The sequence below is a fragment of the Lolium perenne genome, chromosome 7, assembly GCF_019359855.2.
Source record: "Lolium perenne isolate Kyuss_39 chromosome 7, Kyuss_2.0, whole genome shotgun sequence".
Lineage (NCBI taxonomy): Eukaryota > Viridiplantae > Streptophyta > Magnoliopsida > Poales > Poaceae > Lolium > Lolium perenne.
Window position 1 is genome coordinate 40,336,020 of NC_067250.2, and position 19,984 is coordinate 40,356,003.

At 44.0% G+C, this 19,984-nt stretch overlaps 1 long non-coding RNA gene across 1 annotated transcript; it reads left to right on the forward strand.

The window, feature by feature from the left end:
• The first annotated feature begins 14,765 nt into the window (after positions 1 to 14,765).
• LOC127317753 (uncharacterized) lies at positions 14,766 to 17,030 on the forward strand. Its single transcript, XR_007861446.2, has 3 exons — positions 14,766 to 14,934; positions 15,422 to 15,507; positions 16,795 to 17,030. It is a non-coding gene; the product is annotated as an uncharacterized lncRNA (long non-coding RNA).
• Positions 17,031 to 19,984: the final 2,954 nt, after the last annotated feature.

The following is a 19,984-nucleotide window of genomic DNA, read 5'->3' on the forward strand; positions in this document are numbered from 1 at the left end:
ATGGTTATAAACCTTAATAGTCCTTTCTTTAAATTTTGGTCTAAGAGTTTACAACCAAAATCGGATGAATGTCTTTGTTGGTTATCCCAAAGAATTGATTGGGAATTCTTTTCACTATGAAGTAAAAGACAAAAGTGTTTGTTAATGTTACTTGCTTATTTCCAAGAAATTGTTTTCTAGAGAAGTATTTGAGTGGGAGGAAAATAGAACTTGATAAGGTTTATGAACCTGAGCATAATGATCAGAATAGCGCAGCATCGGAAACTGGTTCCGGAAGCCGGGGCCACGACAATCATGGCTTCCATGACTACAAAGTGTTTTAGCCATGGAGATTGAAGTACTTATTGAACCTTGTAGGTATGGTTTACTTTCTGATCAAATAAATGATTTGTGGACAAAGGATTGATTTTGAACAATGATAAACCAACTACAAACAAAGAAGTTATGATGGGCACTGACTCCGTTAAAATGGTTATACGCCATGAAATCTAAGATAGATGAATGCTTTTTGAAAGTAAATGGATCTATAAAATTGATGGACTTGGATGGAATATCCTTGAAGAAGCTCGACTTGTCGAAAAGTAGTTTACGACAAAGTTCAAAGAATTGACTACGATAAGATTAGATCTTCCGTAGTGATACTTATAGTCTATGTGGATTATTCTAGTAATCGCTACATATTTCTTTTATGAGATATGATAGTAGGATGGCAAAATACATTACTTAACAGAAGTGTGTATTAAAGATGTATACAAGATACAACCAAGAGTTTTGCTAGTCCGTGGAATAGTAGATAGGTATACGAACTTCAATTGGATGAAGTAAGTATCGCGGAGTTGGAATCTTCACCGGATGAAATGATCAAAGAGTTATGATTTCATCAGAGACGATGAAGAGGCTTGCATTTCCAAGAAATTAAGTGGGAGCGCTGAGACATATTTGTAATACTTTATGTAGATGACATATCGTTGATTATAAATAAATTATATAATTGATTAAAAAGGTTTCATTGAGAATTAACTTCAATGAAAGGATATGAACTGAAACATATTTAGTGTCAAGATCTATGAAGATAGATAAACACATAAAAAGTTTAAGTTAAAAAGTACATAGAATGAATATTGAAGTAGTTCAATATAAAGAAGGTGTTATTTTCATGTGAAAGTTTTTACAAGACTTGAGTGATTTTAGATCATGAATAATATGTACAATATCAGATGTCCTGTGCTCTAAATGGTTAGGAGCATATACCAGAATGATTCATGTGATGATCATTGGATAAACAGTAAGAATATCCCTGAGTGCTTTAGAAGAACCAAAGATATATAGTTTTGTATGAGTAATGACAAACAAATCGATGTAAGGTGTTGCACCGATATTAGTTTGGTCACATATAAAAATAAAATTTCAATCTCAAATTAGGCTAAGTGTTGTTTAAAAGGTAGCACAATGAGCTAGAAGTTGTCTATGCTAGATTTAGATGAGTTCTAAATATTGTGACGGATTCTACAAACAAAGGCAGAGTATGTCATTGTTTTGGCAATGACTGAGGATGTTTAAGTCGAAGAGTTCTTTGAGAACTTAGTGTAGTTCCGATAGCGTCAGAATTTTGAAGCTAATATTAGTGACATATTTTAGACTGCGGAATTAAGGTTCCACCAGAAGACCAAACATATTTAATGCCGACTCATTTGGAAAATGAGTGATGCGTGAAGACGCAAATAAATTGCAAAATACATACGTTTCTGAGTGTGTCAGAACCGTTGACTAAAACCTCTCCCGTGAGCAAAACATGATAAAGCACCAGAAGGCCAAGGTGTTATATCTTTACAAATGTAAACTAGATTATTGACTCTAGTGCAAGTGGGAGACTGTTGGAGATATGCCCAAGAGGCAATAATAAAATGGTTATTATAATATATCTTCATGTTTATGATAAATGTTTACATACCATGCTATAATTGTATTAACCGAAACATTGATATATGTGTGTTATGTGAACAACAAGGAGTCCCTAGTAAGCCTTTTGTATAACTAGCTTGTTGATTAATAGATGATCATCGTTTCGTGATCATGAACATTGGATGTTATTAATAACAAGGTTATGTCATTATTTGAATGATGTAATGGACACACCCAATTAAGCGTAGCATAAGATCACGTCATTAAGTTATTTGCTATAAGCTTTCGATACATAGTTACCTAGTCCTTCGACCATGAGATCATGTAAATCACTTATACCGGAAAGGTACTTTGATTACATCAAACGCCACTGCGTAAATGGGTGGTTATAAAGGTGGGATTAAGTATCCGAAAAGTATGAGTTGAGGCATATGGATCAACAGTGGGATTTGTCCATCCCGATGACGGATAGATATACTCTGGGCCCTCTCGGTGGAATGTCGTCTAATTAGCTTGCAAGCATATGAATGGTTCATAAGAGACCACATACCACAGTACGAGTAAAGAGTACTGATAACCCACAAGTATAGGGGATCGCAACAGTCTTCGAGGGAAGTAAAACCCAATTTATTGATTCGACACAAGGGGAGCCAAAGAATATTTGTAAGCCTTAATAGCGGAGTTGTCAATTCAGATACACCTGGAAACAGACTTGCTCGCAAGAGTTTATCAGTAGTAACAGTTTTATAGCAGTAGCAGTGGTGAAATATCAGCAGCAGTGTAACAAAGACAACAGTAGTGATTATAGTAAACAACAGGATTAAAATACTGTAGGCACAGGGATGGATGAACGGGTGTTGCATGGATGAGAGAAACTCATGTAACAATCAAGGTAGGGCATTTGCAGATAGTAATAAAACGGTATCCAAGTACTAATCAATCAATAGGCATGTGTTCCATATTTAGTCGTACTTGCTCGCAATGAGAAACTTGCACAACATCTTTTGTCCTACCAGCCGGTGGCAGCCGGGCCTCTAGGGAATCTACTGGAAATTAAGGTACTCCTTTTAATAGAGCACCGGAGCAAAGCATTAACACTCCGTGAACACATGTGATCCTCATATCACCGCCTTCCCCTTCGGTTGTCCTAATTTCTGTCACTTTGGGGTCTCGGGTTCCGGACAGCAATACGTGTATACAACTTGCAGGTAAGATCATAAAGCAATGAATATCATCATGAATTGATAACATGTTCAGATCTGAGATCATGGCACTCGGGCCCTAGTGACAAGCATTAAGCATAACAAGTTGCAACAATATCATAAAAGTACCAATTACGGACACTAGGCACTATGCCCTAACAATCTTATGATATTACATGACCAATCTCATCCAATCCCTACCATCCCCTTCAGCCTACAGCGGGGGAATTACTCACACATGGATGGGGGGAAACATGGCTGGTCGATGGAGAGGCGTCAGTGGTGATGATGGCGATGATCTCCTCCAATTCCCCGTCCCGGCGGAGTGCCAGAACGGAGTTTTTGGTCCCGAGACGGAGTTTCACGATGGTGGCGGCATTCTGGATGTCTTCTGGCGATTTCGTCTAACCCCCCGTGCGTTTTTAGGTCGAAGGCGTTAAGTAGTCCAGAGGGGGGCGTCGGAAGCCGGCCGAGGGGGCCTCACCATAGGACGGCGCGCCCCCCTCCTAGGCCGCGCCGGCCCATGGTGTGGGGGCCGTGGGCCCCCCTGGCCTGCCCTTCTGGCTCCGTGAATCTTCTGGAAAAATAAAACCTTGGGCATTAATTCTGGGGATTTTCCTGAAAGTTGAATTTCTGCACAAAAATGAGGTACCAGGGCAATTCTACTGAAAACAGCGTTAGTCCGTGTTAGTTGTATTCAAAATACACAAATTAGAGGCAAAACAATAGCAAAAGTGTTCGGGAAAGTAGATACGTTTTGGACGTATCAACTCCCCCCAAGATTAGCTTATTGCTTGTCCTCAAGCAATTCAGTTAACAACTGAGTGCGATAAAAGAACTTTCACGAACACATTTGTTCATATGATGTAAATATTCTCATGATATGGCAAGTACTTAAGCAATTCATAATAAGATACATGCAAATAAAATCATCTAATAGCTATGTCAATCATGGAAAAGGTACCAACAAATTAATAATAAGCATCATGAATCATGTCTATCAGCAGGATTGCAATGTTCATAAAAGGATATGATAAAGTGGTATCTCGCTTGCCCGTATTTGTACAGCAAAACATAAATGCTCGGGCACCTTTGAAGTATATGGGAAGGCTGTAAGTAGAGATTATCAAAGATAAAAGCATCAAAGTTATACCACAGTTAATCACATTTTGGGACAAGCATATTATACTAAGAATGACAATTGTGCTCTCAAGAAAGTGCTCAAAGAAAGGATGGTGACTCAATGTAAAAGTAAAAGATTGACCCTTCGCAGAGGGAAGCAGGGATTAACATGTGCTAGAGCTTTTCATTTGTAAAACAGGAGTAAAATTATTTTGAGAGGTGTTTGTTGTTGTTAACGAATGATAGTGGGTACTCTAACTACCTCGTCAACCAGACTTTCAAGAGCGGCTCCCATGAAGGACGTTATCTCTACCAGCAAGGTAAATCATCCCTCTTCTCTTTTGTTTACACATATATTTTAGTTTCATTATGGATGACACTCCCCCCAACCTTTGCTTACACAAGCCATGGCTAACCGAATCCTCGGGTGCCTTCCATCAATCACATACCATGGAGGAGTGTCTATTTGCAATTTAAGTTGCTTACTGATAAATCAGGGCAAAACATGTGAAGAGAATTATTAATGAAAGTTGATTAATTGGGACTGGGAACCCCGTTGCCAGCTCTTTTTGCAAAATTATTGGATAAGCGGATGTGCCACTAGTCCATTATGAAAGTCTGTCAGGAGTAAATGACAAGGTTGAAAGAGAAACACCACATATTTCCTCATGAGCTATAAAACATCGACACAAATTTAGAAGTATTTTGAAGGTTTAAAGGTAGCACATGAGAATTTACTTGGAATGGTTTGAAATGCCATGCATTGGTATTTATGGTGGACACTTTGGAATAACTTGGTTTTCAGGGGTTTGGAAGCACGAGCAGCATTCCCGCTCAGTACAAGTGAAGGCTAGCAATAGACTGGGAAGCGACAATCAAGAGAGCAATAACCGTCATAATCATGCTTGCGACAAAATAAATTAACGGAGGCATAAAAGTGATACAAGAACTCTGAGGTAAAGTAAATCATCGAGGCTTAGTTGACTTTTGTTCAGTCATATGCATGCGTGAGCATGTGCCAAGTTGATTCAAGTGAATTATTCAGAGGAGGATACCACAATGTCATACCTATCTATGAATAAAGCAATGCAAGCAAATATTTATGATATGCTACTCATATTAATAAATTGGAGCTAAGCATGAGAGATCATGAACTACTAGACTTCCTTAAATGACATATACCTCACATGAACCAACTAAGCATACTCACATGGATGAGTATATGTACAAAAATGAAAACAAATAGAGTTCATACCAGCCTCTCACCACAGTCGAATTGTCGTAGATCATCATTATTGCTTTTCACTTGTGTAGCTTGAATAATATCGAATGAAAACCAAGATCCCGCCACCAAAGACCTCTGAACTCCATAATGAACTTTACAAAACCAAAGAAGAACGGCAAATATTTTTGGTGTTTTCGAATTGGAAACAAGAACAAAAGGAAACAAGCAAACCAAGCAAAATCTTTTTGGGTTTTCTTATAGCAAATCAACGATAGCAAATAAACCAAAATAAAAGCAAGAAACCAAAATAAACAAATGGTAAAGAGAAACAACAGAAATATTTTTGGTCTTTTTGTGTTTTAGGAAAGAAACAAAGCAAAAACAAGAAAATAAAAACTAAAAGAGTCACATAAACACAAAGCAGCAGAAATTCGTCAAACTTGGCAGCAGTACAGTAATCGATTTTTAAGAAATTCTTCCGCTGCTCAGCTCGAAAAGTGTTCAACTAATGAAAGTTAGATAATAACCTGGGGAACATGAACAAAAACAAGCTTCGCAAAATAACATTCTGGCTGTTTTTGAGAATTTTTTTGGTATCAGTCCAGAATCTATTTTCAATCAGCACTTCCCCAAATATCATCTCCCTCTTATTAGAAAACCACTTTAAGAAGCTAAACAAGTATGTACAAGTATCCAGCAACTATAATATGCAAAGAATGAGTGATGCCAGTATACCTCCCCCCAAGCTTAGGCTTTTGGCCTAAGTTGAGATCAATCCCAGCGAGGGTCAGGGTTCCACGCCGGTGGATCATACATGGCGTGATCATAATAAGGTCCCGGTGCAGAAGAAAAGGGTGAAGGCTCCTCATGCCCAAAATGTTGATGCGAAGAACTCGCTGCATCGGAGGACAAGTCGAGGTGTTCCTTGGCCTCCTCTGTGCCTTCCCCTGCATGATGGCCTTCCCCTTCTATGTATGCATTTAGTTCACCTTCAGTGACTGACCAATCCTTCCTGGAATCAAGATTAAACAAAGCAGGTGCAGGTAATCCTACTAGCCTTTCAGTTTTCTTAGTTGTTCTCCAAGTTTTCTTATAAAATGTTATCTTGTAAGACAGGTTACTCAAATTAGACAAATCAGAAACAAAGTCATGTTTAATCATAGAGACAATGTCAAGTTTCTCCATGGAGAGCTGAATATCAAGATGGTGAGGTTCTACACCGTGCATAGCTAATAAGCGAGAGGCGATGAGACCTCCACAAATTCTTCCCTTCTCACGGTTAGTAGCAAGTCTATAGGCTATCAAAGCACCCAAGTTATAAGTCCTATCACCTTGTAATGCAGCAGCTAGGAAAGCCAAATCCTGGATAGATAACTTACTTGCATTCTTTCTAGCAAGAACACACTTGGTGATGAAATAAGCAAAGTAGCGAATAGCTGGGAATTGAATACTACTGATTTTACCACTATCCTCTGAGAAGCTCCTTCCTTGACAAATCATCTTGTAGAGATTCAAGAGCTCCTGCGGCAGTCCCCTTATCTTCTCGCATGATCCCCATTGTGGCACTCTAATTGCTGCACAAAAATCATCGAATGGCAAGTTGACAGTTTTATTATAAATTTTGTATCGAACCATGGGGTTAGTCTGGGACCAATTGAATTCAAAATCCTGCACTACAGACATGGTTAGTTTTGCATATTGGTATGGTTCACCGACAACAAAACTTCCCAACCCTGCATTGGAAATCAGATTTTGAACATCTTGCAAGATTCCTGCACTTCTCATAAAATCAACGCACGGGTAGTAAGAGGGGTATACTCCCTCTTCGCGGTGAACTCTCATAACCTGTTGCACCTCCATGTCTTGTTGGTTGAGTTGGTGCCTATTCCACTCCATTTTCTGAAATTTTTCAACAAACATTATAAAATTTGATTTGGTGACATATAATTGAGGGAAACTACTATAGGAACTTGGTAGAGTACTAAGCATGCATCAAAAATAGTTTTTACCACTTAGAACAAGCATGCAAGCTCACTAAACATGTTACCTACAGCAGCAAAATATCCAAGATATTCTCAACCAAACAAAATTCTACTTGGATAATCGGAGGAGTCACATACCGGAGAGCAAATGTGCCAAATTTCAGACAGAAATCTGGGCTGAGCAAAGAGATCGATAAATCTTGAGCTCTTGAGCAGAAACGCGAGTGAGAGAAAGTGAGTACGAGTTTTTTCGGGAGAGATAGTGAGATGGGAGGAAGAGATGAGTAAGTGGGGTAAGGAGGGGCCCACACCACAGGGTGGCGCGCCCCCCTCCTTGGCTGCGCCGGCTGGTGGGGTGCAGCCATGTGGTGCCCCACTGGTCATCCCCAGGTGCTCCCAGATGCCTCTTCGAAAAATAAGACCAACAGTATAATTTTTGTGAATTTTTGAGAACTTTGAAAAATGCACATTTCTGGGTGTCAAAATTATTATTACAGGACAGAAAAAGATTTTCAAACCCCTAAGCAACAAAGCATCTTGCAAAATAAGTAGTGCTACAGCAAGTAAAGCAAATGGAGGAAGAAAGAAATGTTGTTTAGTTCTTCTATGCATATAAAATGTATTTGTTAACAAGGTTGATCAAGTCTTGCCACCAAATAAATTTTACATGGCATAAGAAGAAATAAACCTCAAATCAATCATGTTACCTTGTATTGAATTGATATGGAGCCAATCATAATACTTTGATATCCTTGCTTAGGCTCATATATAGGACAATCAATAGTTCCCACTTTGATGGTTCTCAAATTAGAAATTGTATTAACTCCACATACTTTATCAATCCTCTTGGGAAAATAAACGGTATGCTCCTTGTCATCGACATTGAAAGTAACTTTTCCTTTATTGCAATCAATAACAGCCCCTGCGGTGTTAAGAAAAGGTCTCCCAAGAATAATAGACATATTATCATCTTCAGGCATTTCCAACACAACAATATCAGTTAATATTAAGAAATTAGTAGTAACTTGAACAGGAACATCCTCACATATACCAACAGGAATAGCAGTAGATTTATCAGCCATTTGCAAAGATATATCAGTTGGTATCAACTTATCTAAATAAAGTCTCTTATAAAGAGAAAAAGGCATAACACTAACACCTGCTCCCAAATCACATAGAGCAGTTCTAACATAATTATTCTTGATGGAACAAGGAATAGTCGGTATACCTGGGTCGCCCAGCTTCTTTGGAACTTTGCCATTGAAAGAGTAATTAGCAAGCATAGTGGAAATCTCCTCATTAGGAATTTTCCTTTTGTTAGAGACAATATCTTTCATATACTTTGAATAAGGAGGCAATTTAATAGCATCAGTCAAAGGGATTTGCAGGAACAAAGGTTTCATCCAATCACAAAATTTATTATAGTGTTCTTCTTCCTTTGATTTTAGTTTCTTAGCAGGAAAAGGCATTTGCTTTTGAACCCAAGGTTCTCTTTCATTACCATGTTTCTTAGCAATAAAATCTTCTTTAGTATACTTTTTATTTTTAGCATGCTTTTCAGGTTCTTCTTCAACCTCTTCTTTATCAGAAGCATCATTCTTATCATTATCTTTATCATGTTCATTACCACTTTCAGTTTCAGCAGAAATAGAAATACTATTAGGATCATTAACAGGCTCAGAGGATTCTACAACAGTTTTATGTTTCTTTTTCTTTTTCTTAAAAGGAGCACTAGTTTCAGTTCGTTGAGAATCTTGTTCAACTCTTTTGGGATGTCCTTCAGGATATAGAGGATCCTGGATAGAAACACCGCCTCTAGTTGTTACTTCATAAGCATGTTTTTCTTTAGAATTATTTTTTAACAAGTCATTTTGCACTTTAGTGAGTTGATCAATTTGAGTTTGAACCATATGAAAATGTTTAACAAGCATCTTAACATCATTGGAGGTTCTCTCCACAATACCATGCAATTCACTAATAGCTCGAGAATTTTCCATTAAATGATTCTCTACTCTCATTTTGAAATTATTTTGCTTAACAATATAATTATCAAACTCATCTAAGCATTGAGCAGGAGGTTTTGAATACGGAATATCTTCCCTAGTAAAGCGTTGAAGGGAGTGCACCTCAATCATGGATGAAGGGGGAGTTATCTTGCATAAATCTTCTATGGGAGGTAAATTCTTCACTTCTTCGGATTTAATACCCTTCTCTTTAAGAGATTTCTTGGCTTCCCTCATATCTTCATCATTTAATTTAATCATACCCCTCTTCTTCAATATTGGTGTCGGGGTTGGTTCAGGTGTAGCCCAATCATCATGATTCCGGCCTATTCTAGCCAATAATTCTTCAAATATTGCCTAGAGTTCTTTTCCTGAAAACACAACCAGCACAACTATCCAGGTATGCCCTAGACTCAATGGTTAGTCCACTATAAAATATATCAAGTAAATCATGCTTTTCCAGATCATGTCCAGGCCGAGCTCTAATAAGAGAGCAAAATCTCGCCCAAGCCTCAGGCAATTTCTCTCCATCTCCCTGGTCAAAATTATAAATTCTCAGCAAAGCAATATGTTGAGCACTAGCAGGAAAGTATTTCCGAAAGAAAACATCAAGCAATTCACTTGGACTATCAATAGAATCAGGTGGCAAACTATTATACCAAGTTTTAGCATCATCCTTTAATGAGAAAGGAAAAATTTAAGCAACGAAATAAGTAAGCTTCTTAACATCATCAGAAAACAAGCTACTCAGAGTAGACAGCTCAATCATGTGTTCTACAGCACTTTCTTTTTCAGTACCACAAAAAGGTGTTTTCTCAACAATAGATATATGAGATAAATCAAGAGAAAAATCATAATCCTTATCCTTAATGTTTATAGGAGACGTGGCAAATTTAGGATCAGGAGATAGTTTATATCTAACAGCACGTTGTGCAAGAAGCTTTTTAATATTACTTGCATCAGTAGTAGCATTGCATTTATCAATGAAATCATCATCAAGTTCTACATAATCTTCATCAAGATCATCACTAGAGTATTCAACAGACTCAGGTGAATTAACAGGTGTAGCAGCATTTTCATTAGGAGTTTCAGTACTTTCAATTTGTCTAGTCCTAGCAATTGTAGCATCTAGAAAAGATCCTAATGAACCATCATTATCAAGCACAGCAGAAGCATCATCAAAATTATAAGAGGAATTTTCAGATTCAGCAGAAGTACCAGCATTTGAAGCTTGTGGTGGTGAAACAAGTTTACTTATCACAGATGGTGAATCAAGAGCAGCAGAGGTACTCAGAGTTGTACCTTTTCTTGTAGTGGATGGTAATATGGCGACTTTAGTATCGCGAGGTTTACCCATGATGGAGAATTTGTAGCGAACAATATCAATCCAAATGAACTTGCAAATAAAGCTATGCTCCCCGGCAACGGCGCCAGAAAATAGTCTTGATAACCCACAAGTATAGGGGATCGCAATAGTCTTCGAGGGAAGTAAAACCCAATTTATTGATTCGACACAAGGGGAGCCAAAGAATATTTGTAAGCCTTAACAGCGGAGTTGTCAATTCAGCTGCACCTGGAAACAGACTTGCTCGCAAGAGTTTATCAGTAGTAACAGTTTTATAGCAGTAGCAGTGGTGAAATATAAGCAGCAGTGTAACAAAGACAGCAGTAGTGATTATAGTAAACAGCAGGATTAAAATACTGTAGGCACAGGGATGGATGAACGGGCGTTGCATGGATGAGAGAAACTCATGTAACAATCAAGGTAGGGCATTTGCAGATAGTAATAAAACGGTATCCAGGTACTAATCAATCAATAGGTATGTGTTCCATATTTAGTCGTACGTGCTCGCAATGAGAAACTTGCACAACATCTTTTGTCCTACCAGCCGGTGGCAGCCGGGCCTCTAGGGAATCTACTGGAAATTTAGGTACTCCTTTTAATAGAGCACCGGAGCAAAGCATTAACACTCCGTGAACACATGTGATCCTCATATCACCGCCTTCCCCTTCGGTTGTCCCAATTTCTGTCACTTTGGGGCCTCGGGTTCCGGACAGCAATAGGTGTATACAACTTGCAGGTAAGATCATAAAGCAATGAATATCATCATGAATTGATAACATGTTCAGATCTGAGATCATGGCACTCGGGCCCTAGTGACAAGCATTAAGCATAACAAGTTGCAACAATATCGTAAAAGTACCAATTACGGACACTAGACACTATGCCCTAACAATCTTATGCTATTACATGACCAATCTCATCCAATCCCTACCATCCCCTTCAGCCTACAGCGGGGGAATTACTCACACATGGATGGGGGAAACATGGCTGGTCGATGGAGAGGCGTCGGTGGTGATGATGGCGATGATCTCCTCCAATTCCCCATCCCGGCGGAGTGCCAGAACGGAGTTTCTGGTCCCGAGACGGAGTTTCGTGATGGTGGCGGCGTTCTGGATGTCTTCTGGCAATTTCGTCTAACCCCCCGTGCGTTTTTAGGTCGAAGGCGTTAAGTAGTCCAGAGGGGGGCGTCGGAAGCCGGCCGAGGGGGCCTCACCATAGGGCGGCGCGCCCCCCTCCTAGGCCGTGCCGGCCCATGGTGTGGGGGCCGTGGGCCCCCCTGGCCTGCCCTTCTGGCTCCGTGAATCTTCTGGAAAAATAAGCCCTTGGGCATTAATTCCGGGGATTTTCCTGAAAGTTAAATTTCTGCACAAAAATGAGACACCAGGGCAATTCTGCTGAAAACAGCGTTAGTCCGTGTTAGTTGTATCCAAAATACACAAATTAGAGGCAAAACAATAGCAAAAGTGTTCGGGAAAGTAGAGACGTTTTGGACGTATCAAGTACTTGTCAGGAGACGAGGTTGAACAAGGTATAGAGATACCGATGATCAAACCTCGGACAAGTAAAATATCGCGTGACAAAGGGAATCGGTATCGTATGTGAATGGTTCATTCGATCACTAAGTCATCGTTGAATATGTGGGAGCCATTATGGATCTCCAGATCCCGCTATTGGTTATTGGTCGGAGAGAAGTTTCAACCATGTCTGCATAGTTCGCGAACCGTAGGGTGACACACTTAAGGTTTGATGTCGTTTGAGTAGATATGGAATCTGGAATGGAGTTCGAAGTTTTGTTCGGAGTCTTGGATGGGATCCGGCCAAGACATCACGAGGAGGTCCGGAATGGTCCGGAGAATAAGATTCATATATAGGAAGTCATATTCCAAGTTTGGAAATGATTCGGTGCATTTATGGCAGGTTCTAGAAGGTTCTAGAAAAGTCCGGAAGAAAGGCACTATGGAAGGCGGAGTCCCGGAGGGACTCCACTAGCTAGGCCGGCCAACCCTAAGGGGGTAGAGTCCCAGGTGGACTCCACCATAGGTGGCCGGCCACCCCACCTAAAGGAAAGGTGGGAGTCCCACCTTGGGTAGGACTCCCCCCTTGAGTAGGTTTCCCACTTTTGGGAGGTTTTGTTGTTGGGGTCTTACTCGAAGACTTGGACTACAACTCTTGGGGATTTCCACCTATATAATGAGGAGCATAGGGGAGGGGCCGGCTACACCTTGCCACCCTTGGCCGCAGCCCTAGTTGGCCGGCGCCCAAGCCCCCTCTCCCCAAACCCTAGCTACCTCTCCTCCACATACAACTCCCGCATACGCTTAGGCGAAGCCCTGCCGGAGTTCTCCACCACCAGCGCCACCACGCCGTCGTGCTGCCGGGATTCCGAGGAGGATCTACTACTTCCGCTGCCCGCTGGAACGGGGAGAAGGACGTCGTCTTCATCAACACCGTACGTGTGACCGAGTACGGAGGTGCTGCCCGATTGTGGCACCGTCAAGATCTTCTACGCGCTTTTGAAAGTGGCAAGTGATCATCTTCTGCAACAACGAGATCTAATCTCGTAGGCTTTGGAAATCTTCAAGGGTTAGTCTCGTTCATCCCCTCGTTGCTACCGTCTTCTAGATTGCATCTTGGCTTGAATTGCGTTCTCGCGGTAGGAAATTTTTTGTTTTCTATGCTACGAATCCCATCAGCCCTTTCCCAGGTGGAGTGCGGGTCCGAAGGGCTCGTCGGCCTGCGCAGGCGTGCTAGCCGCGCCGCCTCCTTCTACCGCTGCTCCGCCGCAGCGGCCTGCAGCTCCGTCTCGTGCCGGAGCGTGGTGTAACGGCCCCGGGTAGAACCCTCTATTAGATTTGTCTGTTCTTTTCTTTTTGTGCATCATCATGGCATCATGCATCATATCATCTATGTTTTACCAAATAAAATTATTTTTATAAACCCCTGGACCTTAATCCCTCTCTCATAATTCTTATTTTATAATTAAGCTTTCCAACAAATAAATTTTGAATATGAAGGTGTCTTATTTTGGTTACAAGTAAATTAATATTTTATAAGATAATTTCAAATCTCCTTCTCACCTTTGTTTCATATTCAAAATAGAACAAGATTTGAATTCAAATGTTTTAAATAAAAGGAGAAAAAGGAAAACCTCAAACCCCTAACCTCTCTGGGCCTCTCCCTCCCTCTCTGGCCCATCTCCCTTCGCTCCATCACTCTTTCCCCTTGTCGTCATCTCCCAGGATGGAGCACGAGAGAGGCGTGCTGCCTCCCTTTTTCCCCATGGCTGTGGTCCTCCACCGAGCACCCTCCTCCAACCACTCCCCCCCCCCCTCCTTTATCTGCTGGCGCCAAACCCTAGCTCGCCCCCATCTCTCCCTCCCACGCGCCGCCACCTACCTTTCCCCTCGACATTTCTTCTTCTCTGTGAGCGACCAAAACAACACCGTCACCTCCTCACCATGGTTCCGTCGAACCGGGCCTCCCCTCGCCGAGCCGAGACCACCAGAACATCCCCATCGTCTCCCTAGTCATCCTCGTGCAAGGAATCGGAGCAGGAGGCCCTCAATCGAGCGCAAACTCGCCGATTCCGTCCTCAACTCCGGCGAAGAAATTGTCAATTCCGGCCGCCCTCGTCCTCCCCCGGCCAAACCGAGCACACCACCGCCTTCCCCGCGTCGAGCCGCACCCCCGACGCCATCTCTCGCATCCTGGTTTTCCCGGAACGGCCATATCCGTCCGCGACCTCCGTCTCCGCCATGGATGAACCTGTGCAGCTCGTCTGTGAGTTTTGTGTTCTCTTCTATCGGTGCTTCCCGTCCTGGATAACAACATCAAACTAGCCCAGTGGCTGGTTCCCTCGTACTCAACCTGTTTGACCAAGGTTCAAATCCTCACACCATCACATCCACCTTTTGTTTTGTCCTTTAATCTCTATATTTCGGACGAGACTGTTCAAAACCTTGACTGCTTCCATATTTGCATATTCGAATCCTGGAGCAGATGGTTTGGTCTCCACGTGTTCAAGCAAGAGGTTCTGGGTTCAATTGCTGCCGGGCAGAACCAGTCCTTTTCGATCTGTTGCTGGGCTGGCCCGGTCGCCGCCAGAGTCAGCCCGTCGCCGGCGCGCGGCATACAGCTTCCCGCCGCCTAACTGGTACAGATCCGGGCCGTGCCAGCCCATCCCTCTGCCTGTTTTCGATTCTTTTTACAAATCTTATATAATTCATATCTTTCAAACTGTTTGTTGAAATGCAAAGTATATTATATGAAAGTTTATCAGAAAAATGCACTGAAAATGAATATGCCATCCATTCATCTGTTTGCATCTCGCATCATGACGCGCGTTGATAGTTGTGCATGTATACCTAACATATATGCGGAGTATTTCGGATATCCACCTAAGGTTTCCCCGCTCCGTTTAATATTGAAGTAGTGCACCGATGCCATGATATGCCCTGCTAATCAACACTTAAATTTGCCGGTAGAAATGCAACTTCAACCATAAATTGCGTGTCCGGGGTTCCGACTCCGATTAATATGGATAAGTTGCACCGCATCATCCTTGCCATGTCATGCATATCATCTTGAGCATGCTGGTTCTTTATCCATAGTAGTAAGATTGCATACGTTGTGTGTTCCAGCATTTGCTTCTTCCCGGATAGGATCACGAAGTGTTGATGTGAGATACGACGAGTTCTCCGACAAGTTCTTCTGCAGCTTTTCACAGGCGAGCCCACCTCCTTCACCTATTTTATATTTTGCTCTCCCTCTCACTGCTATCCTTATGTTGCGATTCTTTATCGAGTCACATGTCCTATTCCACTTGTTTACCATAATAATCCTATATGTATCATTCCTTACCCATAGCCGTTGCTTGATGTTTGAGCCTTGCGAGTCGTAGGCGTGTTTAGGCTCTGTTGTTTATCTCGATTTGTTATCGGGATATGTTGGGTTGTTGGGAGGTTATCACATGCTATATCAGTTGTTGGAGATACACATGTTTACTTAATTGTTAACAACTAAAATTGTAAGCAGAGGCATCTGTGAGCCCCTTTGCGAAAGCATCGGAACTTTGACTTGCTAATGTCCCCTAGGACCCGAGTTCTTGTTATCTGTTCCGAGATTGAGCGCTCTACCCGTACGTGGGGGAGTGGGACCCCCATCACCCACTACCTTTCCTCGAGTCTGTTTATTGGGAGCCACAACCTTGGTTTTATTTGCTCATATGCACGATATGCACGATTTACTTCCTGTTGCCTTCGGGTGTTTATTTCTGTACTGTACTCATATTGCGTGCCGACTTATCCTTGGCCGGTCGTTAGTGCCCGCCTTGGACGCCATCGCAACCTCTGGATCCGTATCGGAATACGGCCGAACTTCGTCACGGGTAGCTTAGTTGGGTGGCTCCCATTAAACTTTCTCTTGCATTGGGAACGGTCTTGATGTGAGACTCCACCTGTAGTAAGTGGGTTCGAGCATGTGTATGGTTACATTTGGGCAACCCCTGCAGGGTGTACATCTTATCGATAAGCCGTGTCCGCGGTTATGGACGAGTTGGAATTGTATGGCTTGATCATAGAACAACTTACACCGTTATCTTGTTGCTAATAATCTGTTAATAACTTGCGTAGTAATATAGCAGTACTACAACCGATACCTAATAAAACTTGTCCACCGTTGAGTGCCTTTTACATTGCCTCTTCGCTTTGTTGAAGGGGATATGTGTAATCGGCTGGGTTATGTTTCTGTAGTATTTATCTGTTACCTTGTGCGCTCTCTTATCTTCTCTGAGTAGACAGATGTTGTAGTGTGTCTCTATTGGTTATAGATTTGCTGCCGCTAAACCTACCATATAGCCCCAGGCGATATATATATATACTCGCCCGGCGAGCATAGCCATTTCTAGTCTCGCTAAGTACGTGCCGGAGTTCGTTCCTTGGTACTTACTCTCGCCTTTTCCCTTTCTCTTTTGCTTCCTCCCTTTTGTCGGCAACCGATGGCCCGACTTTGACAGGTACGAGATGACGATGTTAGCAAGGTTACCCTTCCGGCTTGGCCTGGGCAGGGTTATGGACGCTACTGGTTATCTTCAGGACTCTTAGTCCAATTTGTATCTTGTCCGTATTCGGACGCATTTGATCTTCTGTATGATTCAGATCTTTGTATTGTATATTTGTATCTTGACTCGTCGGAGTCGTTGTTGTAATATATGTTTCTTGTGGGCTCTATTGTAATCCTGTTGTAATGTTACCGCTCGTGTTAATTCCTCTGGCATCATGTGTGTGATTCGTCGCGCACGTCGTGTCAGAGGGCGTCTCTGAATCGATATCATGCGGATTTCGGCGGGATCGCTGAAATCCTCATGGTACCGGTTCCGGGGCGTCACACGTGGCCTGGCGCGTGGCCTCCTCCTGCCGGCGCGGCATGGCGAGGAACGCCCACGCCTCGGCCTCGGCGTCCTCCTGGGCCTTCTTGGCCATTTCCTCTAGCGCGGAGGCGCGCAACGCCTCGGCGAGGTGCGCCCATTTGGCCAGCTCCTCGAGGTCGTCGAGCTCGCGGGATGCCGCCAGCGCGGCTTGAAGCTCGGGGTCGTCCTCCTCCTGGGGATGGGCCTGCGGTTGCGCTAGCGCCGCCGCGGGCTCGTCGATGTAGAGGCCGCCGGGGCGCGGCCAGCCCGCCTAGCAGGCGTGCGAGGCCTCGCCGTCGCCGAGGTCAAGCACGTGCGCTGGCGCACATCGTGCTCCACCTCGAACCACAAGTCCCAGTTGGGATTTGTGTCGCCGTAGGCGGGGTCCCCCCGGAGGTCCGTCGGCAGCAGCGCGTGGCGCCGCCGGATCTCGACAATGCGGGCACGGCTGGAGACCGGGATCAGCGGCACCGGAACCCGATCTGGGCTCAGGTGCCAGCCGTGGGGGAGGTGCACGTCGCCCGCCGACACATCCCACAACATCTACGCCACCACTACGGTGACGTAGATCCGATCTCGGATGGGAGCCGACCGCCCCATGTTGAACCCCGCCGGCATGGTTTGCCGGCTGCTGTCGGCCTCGTGGTCGTTGGCGGACGGCTCGAACTCTCGCTTCGGGGCCATGGCGGCGCGGAAGGTCGAGCTCGTGCATGCGGCCGGAGTGGAGAGTGGGGACTGGATAGGGACAGTCCCGCTCCCCAGTCCACATTTAATAGGACTGGGGCACCGACAGGTGGGCCAGACACGCGGACCAGGCGGACACACGAGGATGCCGCGTGCCATCCGCAGCCACGCAAACCTTGCCCATATTTGGGCCGGGTTTGGATCGTCCCGGACACCGTGATCATCCGCATTTGCGATGCGTGACCATGTTGGGCCATGGTTTTTGTCCGATTCGACCTATCCGGACATGCGGGCGCGGGATGAGTCGCCGAGTTGGAGATGCCTTCACATCCCACTAGGCACCGGGGGACCGTGACAAAAAACAAAGGACGGACCAATGGCTTACAATACCAAGAAATCATGGGAGAAGAACCCATGTGTTAACATACATACATTAGTTGTTCACAAAATGGCTTGTAGTGGTAACATTCTAAGGGCATCTCCGACGGCTCGACGCATTTCGGAAGCCCAAATTATCGGTGTGTGTCCGTTTTCGTTGACTCATGGACGCCGAAATGGTGATTGTCTGTTTGCGTCGGGGGGCAACTCAGCATTTCGTCTGGCGAGGCCGGCATGTGAGATTTCTATTTCTCTATATGTGAAGAGCAAGAGGAAGAGATTTTTTTCCTCTAGAATGTTGCTTGATATCATTTCTATGGTAGACACGATTTACATATTCAAATTTCTAGGTAGAATCAATATTTTAAAATTAGTGCAAGCGGAAAAATAAGTTAAAACTTTTAAACTAGCTAGTTCTTCTTTGAAGGCCCCACCTCGTCATCCTCACGGAGGCGCTTCCTCCTCGTCACCTCCTGCGAAGAGGTACTGGCGGTCGACAGGTCCGACGAGCTTGAGTCCCCCTCCGACGAGTGGTCATTAGGGTCTTCGTCGTCGTCCGTGAATAGATGATGCGCCCGCTCCCTCACCCGGGCCCTTGCCTCCTTCCTTGCCGCCGCCTCCTCAGCCGCCTCCTCTGCCTCCGGCCGTGCCCACCTTGCATCTTCATCTTCTTCCTTCTCCTCCTCCTCCTCCTCCTGGCTGTCGTGGCCAACGGCGTCCCCCACCTCATCATGCCTGTCGTCTGCGACGTCATCCCCCTCCTCCTCCTCGCCGTTTGTCGGCGGGGAGCTAGAGCTGCTCGGCGTGGCAGCTTTATCCCACCAATGATGCCATCCCGGGGGCTTCCCCTCACTATCGGTGTTCGACGGCAACGATAGGTTGCTCATTGCTTCAGATGAATGGCAGGCCGATTGGAGATCCTTAGCGCAGACACAAGGGTCATATTGAGCGGGGATTAATGGCGGCGCGTATATCGAAGAGGGATGCGGTTGTTCTTCCACGGCGGTTCGGCGCTCCATTCCGGCGGTTCGCGCGTCGATCGAAGCGGTTGCCACTCCGGCGGTTGCCCTCCCAGCAGTTGTTGTGCTTACATTCGCGCCGGCTCAAGCCAGGGTCGCTGCTAGGCGGGCCCGTGGGAGAAACGAGCGGACGCTCTGCGCGATCACGCAGCGTCCGCGGAGACGCAAAGGTGCTACATATTTGCGCCTCGTTTGCGTCTTCACGGACGGACCAGACACTATGCGTCGCCCTGCTGGAGCAGGGTGTACGCCCATTTTTCGTTCGCGCGGACGTTAGCGTTGCCCCGTTGGAGATGCCCTAACGTTTTAGGCTTGTAGCCTGAAGCAAACCAAACGATACCAAAATACATCATCAACCCATGGATAGAGTAGCTCTTCTATACTTTTGGCTCTTGAAGTCAGCGAATTATATCACCATGGCTGTACCATTGTCACCTAAATGAAATTTCTTCTCTGATGCATTTCTCTTTTCTTTTGTAGAAAGAATCTATTTTATCTTGAACCATTGTCACCTAAATGAAATTCAAAAATAATAGCTGGTCATTTTTCTGTAAAATAAACACTTGAATTTGTGTTATTGTGTAGCCAAAATAAAAAAATCCAATCTCCAATCGGTATGAACATGGCATGATGCAGTCTATTGGACACTCGTGCTATTAGATACTTTCAATTGGATTCAGTCTAGGTGCTCCTGTTTGGGATTTACGTCAACACAT